This window comes from Hypanus sabinus, chromosome 12, assembly GCF_030144855.1.
Source record: "Hypanus sabinus isolate sHypSab1 chromosome 12, sHypSab1.hap1, whole genome shotgun sequence".
NCBI lineage: Eukaryota > Metazoa > Chordata > Chondrichthyes > Myliobatiformes > Dasyatidae > Hypanus > Hypanus sabinus.
This window is the reverse complement of record NC_082717.1, coordinates 91,791,222-91,804,635: the sequence shown is the minus strand read 5'-3', so window position 1 is coordinate 91,804,635 and position 13,414 is coordinate 91,791,222. Positions and strand designations below refer to the sequence as shown.

Genomic DNA, 13,414 nt, shown 5'->3' with positions numbered 1-13,414 from the left:
CTGAATTAAAATACCTTTCATTCGTTGTACAAAATAAGGAGCAGAATTGAACATTGTGTAAACCCTGTGCTGACTGTGTTGAGCCAGGTTAACTGACTAAAGGCTAGTGAAGAATTGTTGATTGATGGTGAATGATTTCAGTCCATTGGTGGAATTAGGAAGTGTACTTTGAAATATTATGGTTGATTTTTCTTTATAGAAGGACAGTGTTATAAATGATAACATAATGGATATTGGAATAATATAATAATAATATAATGGAAGGATATTTGGTAGTTTACTTTCAATGAATTTGTATGAAACCTTTCAATATCTATGGATTATTTGAATTTGACAATAGAAGCATGCGTTATCATGATCTAATCATCTTGGATACATACCGAGAGGTATTCATTTAAGTAGATTGTTTGTCTTATCTAAGTCTGATAACATTTCTGAATAGAAGTCTGTTTTGTTATATACTGTACATAAGAATTCATTCTTGTTTTATTTTACTGTTTGGTTTTATATGATATAATGTATGTAAGTACACACAGGCACACACACTTGCGCATGTGCACACACACACACACCTGGAGAAGAGGGAAATCTGATAGAAGAGGACAAAAGACCATGGAAGAATGGGAAGGGAGTGGAGCACCAGAGGGAGGACGGGCAGGGAAGGCGATAAGGGGAGAATGGGAAACAGGAATCAGGAGTGATGAAGAAGAGTGCTTGGAGGCAATCCAGATAGAACACAAGGTGTTGCTCTCAATCTGAGTGTGGCCTCTTTGCAGCAGTAGAGGAGGGCATGGACTGAATGGGAATGGGAAGTAAAATTGAAATGGGTAGCTACCGGGGTATCCCACTTTTTGTGGTGGGCAGAGCACCCTTTATCTCTTTCGCCAATCAACTTCCCAGCTCTTTACTTCACCCCTTCCCCCTCTCCCGGTTTCACCTATTACCTTTCACCCACCTTCTTACTCTGACCTCCTTTTCATTTCTAGTCCTGATGAAGGGTCTCGTCCCAAAATGTCAACTGTTTGTTCTTTTCCATAAATGCTGCCTGTCTGCTGAGTTCCTCCAGCATCTTGTGTGTATTGCTTTGGATTTCCAGCATTTGAAGATTTTCTCATGCTTGTCATGGACAGCTTCCACACCACTGTTCCAAGACTATTAAATGCTTCTTATTACAGTTGGATGAATAGTTGACCTCATAATCTACCTCGTTATGCTCTTGTACCTTATTATCTACCTGCATCACACTTGCTCTGTAATGGCTGTATTTTTTATACATTCTGTTATTATTTTAACTTGTACTACCTCAATGCACAGTATAATGATTTGATTTGTATGAACAGTATGTGAGACAAACTTTTCACTGTGTCTTGGTCCATGTGACAATAATAAGCCAATTCCAGTTCTTTAGTTGTGGCATTATTTTGTAATTCCTGTAGATAATTAATAGCTTACTTCTTGTGAGACTTGCCATCTTAATCTTATTATTGTTCTGTTACTGTTTCCTGTAAAATCAATACTTAATGCTTCATTTGCTGTTCCAAGATTGTCCTGAATGCTCTGTGGGGAGGAGGGGGAGAGAGTTAAGCCAATCTTCTCTTTAATAACTAAAATTTCTATTATGTAAAAGACAAGTTTCAGGTAAACTATTTAAGCTTTTTCAGAATTATGTATTAATATCAAGTTAAAGTTATGCATTGGATTAATTTGTGTTACTTGAAATCTTCATTAAGAAATTTCATTTGAAAGTCTCAGCCTTGCCCACAGCTTGGAGTTGATTATCTTGATTACAGATGCCCCCTTGGCAGAAAGAGTACAGAGAAATTTTACAAGGATGTTGGCAGGACTTAAGGAAAGGTTCAATAGTTTAGAACTTTATTCCCTAGAGTGCAGAAGAATGAGGGAAAATTTGACTGAGGTACACAAAATTATGTCTGCATAGATACGTATATTAAATGCAAGCAGGCTTTTTCTACTGAGGTTAAATTAGATGTCATGAGGGTGAACTCCTTCACATAGATGGTGGTGAGAACGTGGATCAAACTGCCAGCGGAAGTGGTGGATTCAGGTTTGATTTCAATGTTTAAGACGTATTCGGATAGGTCATTGGATGGGAGGGGTATGGAAGGCTATGGTCCAGGCACGGGTCGATGGTACTAGGCAGATTAACAGTTCAGTAAGGACAAGATGAGCCAGCGGGCCTGTTTCTGTTCAATAGTGTTCTTAGACTCTGTGACTCGAGAAAGCAAATCAGACAAACTGAACACGTAGTGCATCTAATTTTCTATTCAGAAGTATCATTCCATTATCTTAATTAAGGGAGTGTAATTTTTCTTCATATTGCTTTTGCTTAGAATTTTAAATTATTTAACAGAATATCCAGAGGCAAAACAAAATCTTTTTTTCAAATAACTATTTTTGCCCAATTACATTTAAAACAAAAACAAATTGTTTCAATTTTTGAAAATAAATAAAGCAGGATAAAGAAATGTGACAAGAGAAATGTTTCTGGTGACCAGGCCGCAGGTCATGGTTGAAACTAGGTTAAGGGAAATAATGAACTGCTTGAAAGCAGAGGAAGCAGTCTGAACAAAAGTATAACTTGGTAAAGTAAGCGTGTTCACCTATTACTCAAAAGATAGGAGTCTATTTGGGATAGATAAACATATGATCTTGGTATCACTAAAGGACTCAAGACCAGAAAATATGCAAATCAAATGAGAGTTTAGTTGGAGTGAATCGAAATGTAGAAAAGTTATCCTAAAACTGTTTTGTATTTTGGTTAGATCAGATGAAGTTGTGGCATAAAGTTACCATATGATAGAAAGGATAAAGAAACTAGAATGAGTTAAAAGCGTTATTAGGAACAGAACAGTGTACATTGTCAGGAAAGGATGAAGTCTTCTGAGAAAAGGAGTCTCAAAGTTGATTTGATACAGATAGTAAAGTGAATGAAGGATATTTCCACGTGGAGAAATACACACTACAAATACCTACCATCACAACAGTCACCAAGAAATCCAATAGGGAATCTGGAAGAAACCACTTTATCAAAGAGTGGTGAGAATGCGGAGATTGCCACCACAGGATATAGTTGGGTAGATTTAAGGGGAGGCTGGATAAGCATATAAGGGAGAGATAAGGAAAGGTAATGAATTATTTAAATGAACAAAAATGCTTAATCAAACAGTATATTTACAATATAACCATATAACAATTACAGCACGGAAACAGGCCATCTCGGCCCTTCTAGTCTGTGCCGAACGCTTACTCTCACCTAGTCCCACCGACCAGCACTCAGCCCATAACCCTCCATTCCTTTCCTGATATATTACTCAGGTATTACTGAAATATTAAATAGACAACACAGACAATAAGATGCAATGATGCCCTCAAAATCTCCTTTAAAAAATGTGATAACTCCACTGATTCTTGGAAATCCCTGGCCCGACCAATCAAAATGAGAAAAGGAAATTGGATTGGATTTAGAATCTCAAGCCTGTGTATTGGAAGCCCCCTGAAGCTTTGTGTGACAGAAGGAGCACACACCCTCACAAGCAATCCACCAACAGGTACCTTCACACCCATCCATGGAAGAGTCTGCAATTCCACATTGTCCTCATCAGATGTCTTACAACCCATAAAATCAGTTTTAAAATAAGTCATCCTTGATTCCAAGGGGACTGCCTGAGAAGATGACTTAAGAAATGGACAATCTTCCAGTGCTCTGAAATGAAAATAAGATTCTATCAACATAAAGAATCTGAGTTGCCTTAAACCTGCTATTTCAGTTATTCATTCTTTTATAATTTGAAACATTTATTCACAACCAAATTCAGATGACACTCAGAACTTCTTCTGATGTTGATGTATTGCAGAATGCTCATCCTCTGACCAGTTCTTATAACTACATGGCCCCCTGGACTGATTTTGGGATGTGGTAATCGTAATGCTGTTCAAGATAATTGAGAACTGGATAGATTCTCTTATTTGAAAAGGGCCATTGCCCAGTTAAACATTAGTAATCATGTTTTGAACTTGCATTTTGTTGTGAACTTCTGTAGATTGGCACAGGTTGCTATATTATCTGTGGAAGTGAAATTGGGACTGAAACCTTCAGTTATCACAAACATCTTTCCTTCTAATACAATTGAGAGAGTGCATTAATAAAACAACAGTAAGTGGTTTGGCCTAAGCCACTGCCATAAATAACTACTACTGCAACATACTGAGAATCAGTCATTTTTCTTGGGAATCCATAATCAATTTCCTACTTTTGTGGCATGGCTGTAGGCTTAGAAATGTTTTTACCAACAATGCTCATTAACAAAGTTTACTACAGCCCCTTTGGTGCCTTATAAGGGTTTGTTCGTCAAGGAAGTATAGTATTTCTGTAACCTAAGCAAATCACCGTCCTTGAATCTGACTGTGAAAAATTGTTGTACTAGCAAAAAGGAATTGCATTCTTCAGTGACTTAATTTGCGGGAAAGTGTAAAGCTGAGCATTGTGAAAACAGCTTTTTTATGTGCTGAGCTATCTGGTTTAACAAAACAAAAGAAAGAAAGAAGTAAAAATAATCTGTGATTTTACAGGAAATAATTGTGTAGATAGAATAATTTGGCTTCCAACAGGTCAAAAGGATTATTTCATTCACACAGGATGCTTAGAAATATTGTGCAGCTATTGACTGAAAGGAAGGTTTCGGTTTATCAAAACACAATGTTGATTTTCTTTTATAATTAAATGTCTTAAATGTTAATTCATTAAGGCTAAATAGGGTAAAGAAGCTTTCAATAGGAAAGGGAAATGAATTTACTTTGGCTTGCTTCTTATAGGTTATGCATTATATTCGTGTTCAATAATTATAAAATATAGAGAATAATTGCTTATCAAAACAGAAAATTCTGGAAGTAGGTCAAACAATGTCTGAAGAGAGAGGGAAAAGGGTTAAGATTTCAGGTTGATGACCTTTGATCAGAACTAGTAAAAATCAGAAATCTATTGTGTTATAAGTTGCAAAAATGGGAGACCATAAAACATAGTAGCAGAATTAGGCCATTTGGCCTGTCGATTCTATCATGTTCGATTTATTACTGTTCTCAACCCCATTTGGCTGCCTTTTTCCGGTAACCTTTGATATCCTTACTAATTGAGAACCTATCAACCTCCGTTTTATATACTTCAGTACTCATTATGAAAAAGGATCTTGGTGATTATAGTGATGACTTGCAGCGGACTGAAAAGCTTGAGCATGTGGATATTAAGTAAGAGGATGTGCTGGAGATCTTGGAAAGCATCAAGTTGGATAAGTCGCCAGGACAGGATGAGATGTACCCCAGGCTACTGTGGGAGGCAAGGGAGGAGATTGTTGGTCTTTGCATCATCAAACAAGATGGGAGAGGTTCCGGAGGACTGGAGGGTTGCGGATGTTGTTTCCTTGTTCAAGAAAGGGAGCAGAGATAGCCCAGAAAATTATAGACCAGTGAGTCTTACTTCAGTGGTTGGTAAGTTATAACCATATAGCCATATAACAATTACAACACCGAAACAGGCCATCTCAGCCCTTCTAGTCCGTGCCGAATGCTTACTCTCACCTAGTCCCACCTACCTGCTCTCAGCCCATAACCCTCCATTCATTTCCTGTCCATATACCTATCCAATTTTTTTTAAGCGACAAAATCAAACCTGCCTCTACCACTTCTACTGGAAGCTCATTCCACACAGCTACCACTCTCTGAGTAAAGGAGTTCCCCCTCGTGTTACCCCTAAACTTTTGCCCCTTAACTCTCAACTCGTGTCCTCTTGTTTGAATCTCCCCTGCTGTCAATGGAAAAAGCCTATCCACGTCAATTCTATCTATACCCCTCATAATTTTAAATACCTCTATCAAGTCTCCCCTCAACCTTCTACACTCCAAAGAGTAAACAACTAACTTGTTCAACCTTTCTTTGTAACTTAGGTGCTGAAACCCAGGCAACATTCTAGTAAATCTTCTCTGTACTCTCTCTATTTTGTTCACATCTTTTGTATAATTTGGTGACCAGAACTGTACACAATACTCCAAATTTGGCCTCACCAATGCCTTGTACAATTTTAACATTACATCCCAACTCCTATACTCAATGCTCTGATTTATAAAGGCCAGCATACCAAAAGCTTTCTTCACCACCCTATTCATATGAGATTCCACCTTCAGGGAACTATGCACCATTATTCCTAGATCACTCTGTTCTACTGCATTCTTCAGTGCCCTACCATTTACCATGTATGTCCTATTTTGATTAGTCCTACCAAAATGTAGCTCCTCACACTTATCAGCATTAAACTCCATCTGCCATCTTTTAGCCCACTCTTCTAACTGGCCTAAATCTCTCTGCAAGTTTTGAAAACCTACTTCATTATCCACAACACCACCTATCTTAGTATCATCTGCATACTTACTAATCCAATTTACCACCCCATCATCCAAATCATTAATGTATATGACAAACAACATTGGATCAAGTACAGATCCCTGAGGTACACCACTAGTCACCGGCCTCCAATCTGGCAAACAGTTATCCACCACTACTCTCTGGCATCTCCCATCCAGCCACTGTTGAATCCATTTTACTACTTCAATATTAATACCTAACAATTGAACCTTCCTAACTAACTTTCCATGTGGAACTCTGTCAAAGGCCTTACTGAAGTCCATATAGATAACATCCACTGTTTTACCCTCATCATCTTTCCTCGTAACCTCTTCAAAACATTCAGTAAGATTTGTCAAACATGACCTTCCACGCACAAATCCATGTTGACTGTTCCTAATCAGACCCTGTCTATCCAGAAATTATATATACCATCTCTAAGAATACTTTCCATTAACTTACCCACCAAGTTGATGGAGAAGATCCTGAGAGGCAGGATTTATGAACATTTGGAGAGGTATAATATGATCAGCATGGTTTTGTCAAGGGCAGGTCGTGCCTTACGACCCTGATTGAATTTTTTGAGGATGTGTTCAAACACATTGATGAAGGAAGAGCAGTAGATGTAGTGTATATAGATTTCAGCAAGGCATTTGATAAGGTACCCCATGCAAGGCTTATTGAGAAAGTAAGGAGGCATGGGATCCAAGGGGACATTGCTTTGTGGACCCAGAACTGGCTTGCCCACAGAAAGCAAAGAGTCATTGTAGGCAGATCATATTCTGCATGGAGGTTGGTGACCAGTGGTGTGCCTTGGGTATCTGTTCTGGGACCCTTACTCTTCATGATTTTTATAAATAACCTGGATGAGGAATTGGAGGGATGTGTTAGTAAGTTTGCTGATGACACAAGGTTTGGAGGTGTTGTGGATAGTGTGGAGGGCTGTTAGAGGTTACCGCAGGACATTTAACACTTGAAAAATAGTTGGAAATTATAAACAGGGCTGCATCAGGTGAAGGTATCACAGGTAACACTTCGGCCTGGGTGAGTCCACAATCAGAAACATAAAGAAAAATGCTGTGAAAATAAAAAGTGCAGTGATTGATTCACAACAAGTGTCTTCAAAGATGGTTACCAAAGTGTGTAATCCGATTACAGACAGACAGACGTACTTTATTGATCCCGGGGGAACTGGGTTTCGTTACAAAAATGTGACAAAAATCATGACAAAAATGGAGAAAATGTTGAGTTTGTACATTGAGCATGAAACAAAGAAAAAATCAACTCTTAGTTCCGATCATCTTCTTGTGAAAGCTTTGGAAATTTATGGCTGCCTTTGTTCAGAGGCTAGTGAGAAGTGTCAAGTGATATTGTTAGCTTTAATGTAAGTAGGGGATGGTTTTCTAAGTTTGTTAATCATCCCAGGCTTCACCACTTAGCTGTGCATGGTGAGCAAGCTAGTGCTGACTACGAAGCTGCTGTACGCTACGCTGTGCAGTTCCAGGCTATGATAGCTGAGTTAGGCATCACACCAAAGCAGGTGTTTAATGCAGATGAGACTGGGCTTTTCTGGAAGCATATGCCGAAACGCACTTACATAAGTAAGGATGAAAAAACTGCATCAGGTTACAAGGCAACAAAGGATAGGTTGACTTTGCTTATGTGTTCTAATGCCGAAGGAGACTAAGATGAAGCCTCTCTTAGCTTATCATTCACTAAACCTCCATGCTCTTAAGGGTTTTGAGTACTGCACATCCTAGTATGTTAACTTTCTATGATTTATTATGGTGAATATTCCCTTAAATTGATGAAATATAATATGAATGTTGCCTTGTGGTACTGTTTTTGTGTTGTATTGGTATGAAAATGTGAATAAATTATAGATAAAACATATTTAGGAAGCCCTCCAGAATGCATCCCTTTTTCTCTATTTAAATAATTATTCACATTATGTGTCAACTGTGAGGAATGTATCCCCCACATATAACGAGGATAGGGTGAAGAATGAAGAATGAGGTCAGGGAAGAAGGAGGGAAAAATCTGGAACTGCAGGATACAATTCAGGGCAACTTGATATTGGAGTATCCTATCACTATATTGGAGCTAATTCTATACTTAGAAAATTAAGTGGTACAGCATTACATATTTGTGTTAGATTAGCAACTATAGTCAATTGGGCATGAAGAATAATTAATTAATGTCCTTTTTAGTATTAATTATTATGCTTGGAAGATACAATACGAAAGGGAAACAGTAGCCATGTTGTCAAGAACAATATCTTGATGTCTGCAATATGATCTTTGCATAGCTTATAAATTGATTGCTTAGTTCATTATTTTTTACAATGTGCTATGTTTCATTGTTTTGGTGCTGTATAGTATGTGATGTTAAGATTTTAAAAAACATTGACTATAAATTGAGGCATGATGTGGTGCAAGGGACTTTAAATTGAGCAAACTTGCTGCAATTTCCCTTTTGAAAAATGTAGTCTCAACAGTACAGGCAGTCAAAAAGTAACTATTAGAACGACTACAGGCAGTTTATTCCCTGCAAAGTCATACATTAGAAAACAGCTGGAGAATCAATGCAGTGCAGCTAGCAAGTAGCATTTATTCTGGGATCCTGAACTTGCTGGCATTGTTCCTGATGTTAGCATTTAGGCATGACACAATCCATGTTTCTCAGCAACCTCTGACCCAGGGTTCTTTTTGCAATGTTCTATATAAGAATTCACTGTTCTAGTAACAATTTTTTGCTAAGAATTTGCATGAATTGTTTGATTCAAACTGTAATCTAAATTTTTAATATTTTGGCTGAATATGTAAAATATCTTGACTCATGCTGTTTGCAGATAATATTTAAATTACACATGTTGGATCATTTAGGTTTTACTACATGACAAACATTAGAATTAAACTCAAGTTTATTATCACTGGCATTTATTGTGAAATTTTTTAACTTAGCAGTAGTAATCCAGTGCAATGCATGATAATATAGAAATAAATAAATTACAGTAAGTATCTATATGTATATCGAATAGATATTGAATTGTATGTGGCCTATCAGTGGCGTCAACAGAGCTCTATCAAGAGAGATTTCTCACAGGTCGGCAGCAGTTATTTAAAAAGGGAGCTTTGAGAGTGTTTGTCCATTGTACATGGCCTATGAGCGGCATTAACAGAGCACTATGAACTAAATAAAAGTACAGAAGGGATAAGCGGAGCAGCCATTGTCAGGGAGACCATTGTCAGGTGTAGGCCAGTGGCAAAAGTAGAAGCAATAGTCTGGCTCAAAAGAGGCTTTGGCTCGGAAGAGGCATTGGCTCTGTGTGAAGCATCTGTTAAGATTTCCTTTTTGTTTTTTTTCTCTCTCTTTCTGTACCATTTAAATGGCTGTGCTGTGCTCTTCATACCGGATGTTGGAGAATTCAGAGACCCAGAGTCTACCAGGAACTACATCTGCGTGAAGTGCATCTGGCTGCAGCCCCTTGAAGACTGTGTTAGGGACCTCGAGCAGCAACTGGATGAGCTTTGGCTTGTAAGGGAGAGCAAGGATATAACTAATCAAAGATACAGGAAGTAGTTAACCCGCAGTTGCAGAAGGCGAGTAGCCGGATGACTGTCAAGAGAAATGGAATTAGGCAGTGTGAGCTGTGGCCATTACTGAATCGTGGCTGAAGGATGGTTATAGTTGGAACTGAATGTCCAAGGTTACACATTATATCGGAGGGATAGGAAGATAGGCAGAGGGGGTGGTGTGGCTGTGCTGGTAAAGAATGGCATCAAATCAGTAGAAAGATGTGACATAGGATTGGAAGATGTTGAATCCTTGTGGGTTGAGTTAAAAAATTGCAAGGATAAATGGACATGGATGGCAGTTATATACAGGCCTCCCAACAGTGGCTGGGAGGTGGACCAAAGGTTGTAATAAGAAATAGAAAAGGCAGGTCAAAGGGTCAATGTTATGGTAGTGGTGGGAGATTTTAACATGCAGGTTGATTGGGAAAATCATGGATTTCAAGAGACTGAGTTTGTTGAATGCCTAGGAGATAGCTTTTCAGAGCAGTTTGTCATTGAGCCTACTAGGGGATCAGCTATACTGGATTGGGAGTTAGGTAATGAATCGGAGGCGATTGTGTTCAACTTGGAATTTAACAGGGAGAAAGTAATGTAGCAGTATTTCAGTGGAGTAAGGGAAATTACAGTGGTATGAGAGAGGAGTTGGCCAAAGTAAATTGGAAGGAACTGCTGGCAGGGATGTCAGCAGAGCAGCAACAGCATGTTTTCTGGGAAAAATGAGGCAGGTGCAGGACATGTGTATTCCAAAAATGAAGAAATACTCAAATGGTAAAATAGCACAACCGTGGCTGACGAGGGAAGTCAAAGCAAAAGAAAGGGCATACAACAAAGCAAAAATTAGTGGGAAGATGGAGGATTGGGAAGTTTTTAAAAACCTACAGAGAGCAACTTAAAAAATCATTAGAAGGGAAAAGATGAAGCTTTAAGAAAAGCTAGCAAATAATATCAAAGAGGAGTGTAAAAGTTTTTTCAAGTATGTTAAAAATGAAAGAGAAATGAAAATGGATATAGATCCACTAGAAAATGATGCTAGAGAAATAATAACCGGGGGACAAAGAGATGGCTGATGAAGTAAAAAAGTAAAAGAGTAATTTGCATCAGTCTTCACTGTGGAAGACACTAGTCGTATGCCTGACATTGTAGTGTGTGAAGGAAAAGAAGTGGGTGGAGTTACTGTTACAAGAGAGAAGGTGCTCAAAAAGCTGAATGACCTAAAGGTACATAAATCACCTGGACCAGAGGAACTGCACCCCTGGGTTCTGTAAGAGGTAGAAGGAGATTGTCTCAGCCCGAAACGTGTACAGCACTTCTCCCTATAAATGCTGCCTGGCCTGCTGCGTTCCACCAGCATTCTGTGTGTGTTGTTGTTAGAAGGAGATTGTGGTGGCATTAGAAATGATCTTTCAAAAACCATTGGACTCTGGCATGTTGTCAGAGAACTGGAAAATTGCAAATGTTACTCTCCTCTTTAAGAAAGAAGGAAGGTAGCAGAAAGGAAATTATAGACCAATTAGCCTGACCTCAGTGTTGGGAAGACGTTAGAGTCAATTGTTCAGGATGAGGTGATGGAGTACTTGGTGATACAGGATAAGATAGTACAAAGTCACCATGGTTTCCTTCAGGGAAAATCCTACCTGACCAACTTGTTGGAATTCTTTGAGGACATTACAAGTAGGATATATAATGGGGATACAGTGGATATTGCATATTTGGGCTTTCAGAAGCCCAAGGTGACACACGTGAGGCTGCTTACCAAGTTAGGAGCCCATGATATTACAGAAAAGTTACTGACATGGTTACAGCATTGGCTGATTGGTAGCAGGCAGCAAGTGGGAATAAAATGATCCTTTTCTGGTTGGCTGCCAGTGACTAGTGGTGTTCCGCAGGAGTCGGTGTTGGGGCCACTTCTTTTTATGCTGTACATTATGTAAATGATTTAGATGATGGAATAGGTGGCTTTGTTGCTAAGTTTGCAGATGATATGAAGATTGATAGAGGGGCAGGTAATGTGAAGAAACAGGTAGGATGCAGAAGGACTTAGACAGATTAGGAGAATGGGCAAGAAAGTGGCAAATGAAATTCAATGTTGGAAAATGCATGGTTATGCACTTTGGTAATCGAAATAAATGTGCTGACTGTTTTCTGAACGGGGAGAAAATCCAGGAATCTGAGAAGAAGAGGGACTTGTGAGTTCTTGTAGAGAACACCCTGAAGGTTAACTTGCAGGTTAAGTCGGTGGTGAGGAAGGCAAATGCCATGTTAGCTTTCATTTCAAGAGGTCTAGAACACGAGCAAGGATGTAATGCTGAGGCTTTATAAGGCACTGGTGAGGCCTCACCTTGAGTATTGTGAATAGTTTTGGGCCCCTCATCTTAAAAAAAAATGTGCTGGCATTGGAGAGGGTCCAGAGGAGGTCCACAAGGATGATTCCAGGAATGAAAAAGTTAGCAAAAGGGGTGTTTGATGGCTCTGAGTCTATAATTGCTAGAATTCAGAAGGATGAGAAGGGATCTCATTGAAACCTTTCAAATGGTGAAAGGCCTAGACAGAGTAGATGTGATAAGGATTTTCCCATGGTGGGAGAGTCCAGGACAAGATAGAGCATAGCGATGCAAAGAAATTTCTTTAGCCAAAGGGTGGTGGATATTTGGAATTTGTTGTCACGTGCAGCTGTGGAGGCCAGGTCATGGGTGTACTTAAGGCAGAGATTGATAGGTTCTTGATTGGACATGGCATCAAAGGTTACAGGGAGAAGGCCGGGAACTGGGGTTGAGGAGGAGATAGGAAAAAAGGATCAGCCATGATTGAATGCGGAGATGACTCGATGGGCATACTTACCTGGCAGGGAACTGTCGGTGATCAGGAGGGCCGATGTTCCAGGATGAGGCTATCCCATTGCACTCCAGGTGTGCTGACGCCTGCGATGTCCCCAAATGTGGGATACTCGACTGCAAAATTCGTGGTAGTGGGGGACTGCGTTCACGCTCTCCCCTAAAAAAAAAGACTCGATGGGCCAGACGTCCTAATTCTGCTCCTATGTCTTACGGTCCTATAGATTAAAAATAGTGCAAAAACAAATAATAAGTATCTTTAAAAAGTGAGATAGTGTTCATGGATTCAGTGTCCATTTAGGAATCATATCGCAGAGGGGAGCTCCCATACCAGACAGTGATGCAGCTTGTCAGAATGCTTTCCACTGTACATTTATAGAAGTTTTTGAGTGTTTTAGTTGACAAACCAAATCTATCCAAACTCTTAATGAAATATAGCTGTTGTCTTGCCTTTTTTATAGCTGCATCAATATGTTGTGTCCAGGTTAGATCCTCAGAGATCTTGACACCCAGAAACTTGAAATTGCTCACTCTCTCCACTTCTGGTCCCTCTATGAGGATTGGTTCTTGTTTCCTTGTCTTACCTTTCCTGAA

The 13,414-nt window shown here is 39.2% G+C and overlaps 1 protein-coding gene and 1 non-coding gene across 6 annotated transcripts in view; both read left to right on the top strand.

Annotated features, from left to right (window-relative positions):
• Positions 1-13,414, top strand: part of LOC132403148 (KH domain-containing RNA-binding protein QKI) — a 529,050-nt gene that overhangs the window by 415,154 nt on the left and 100,482 nt on the right. The window lies entirely within an intron of this gene.
• Positions 12,820-12,983, top strand: LOC132403351 (U1 spliceosomal RNA). Its single transcript, XR_009515256.1, has one exon. It is a non-coding gene; the product is annotated as a U1 spliceosomal RNA (small nuclear RNA).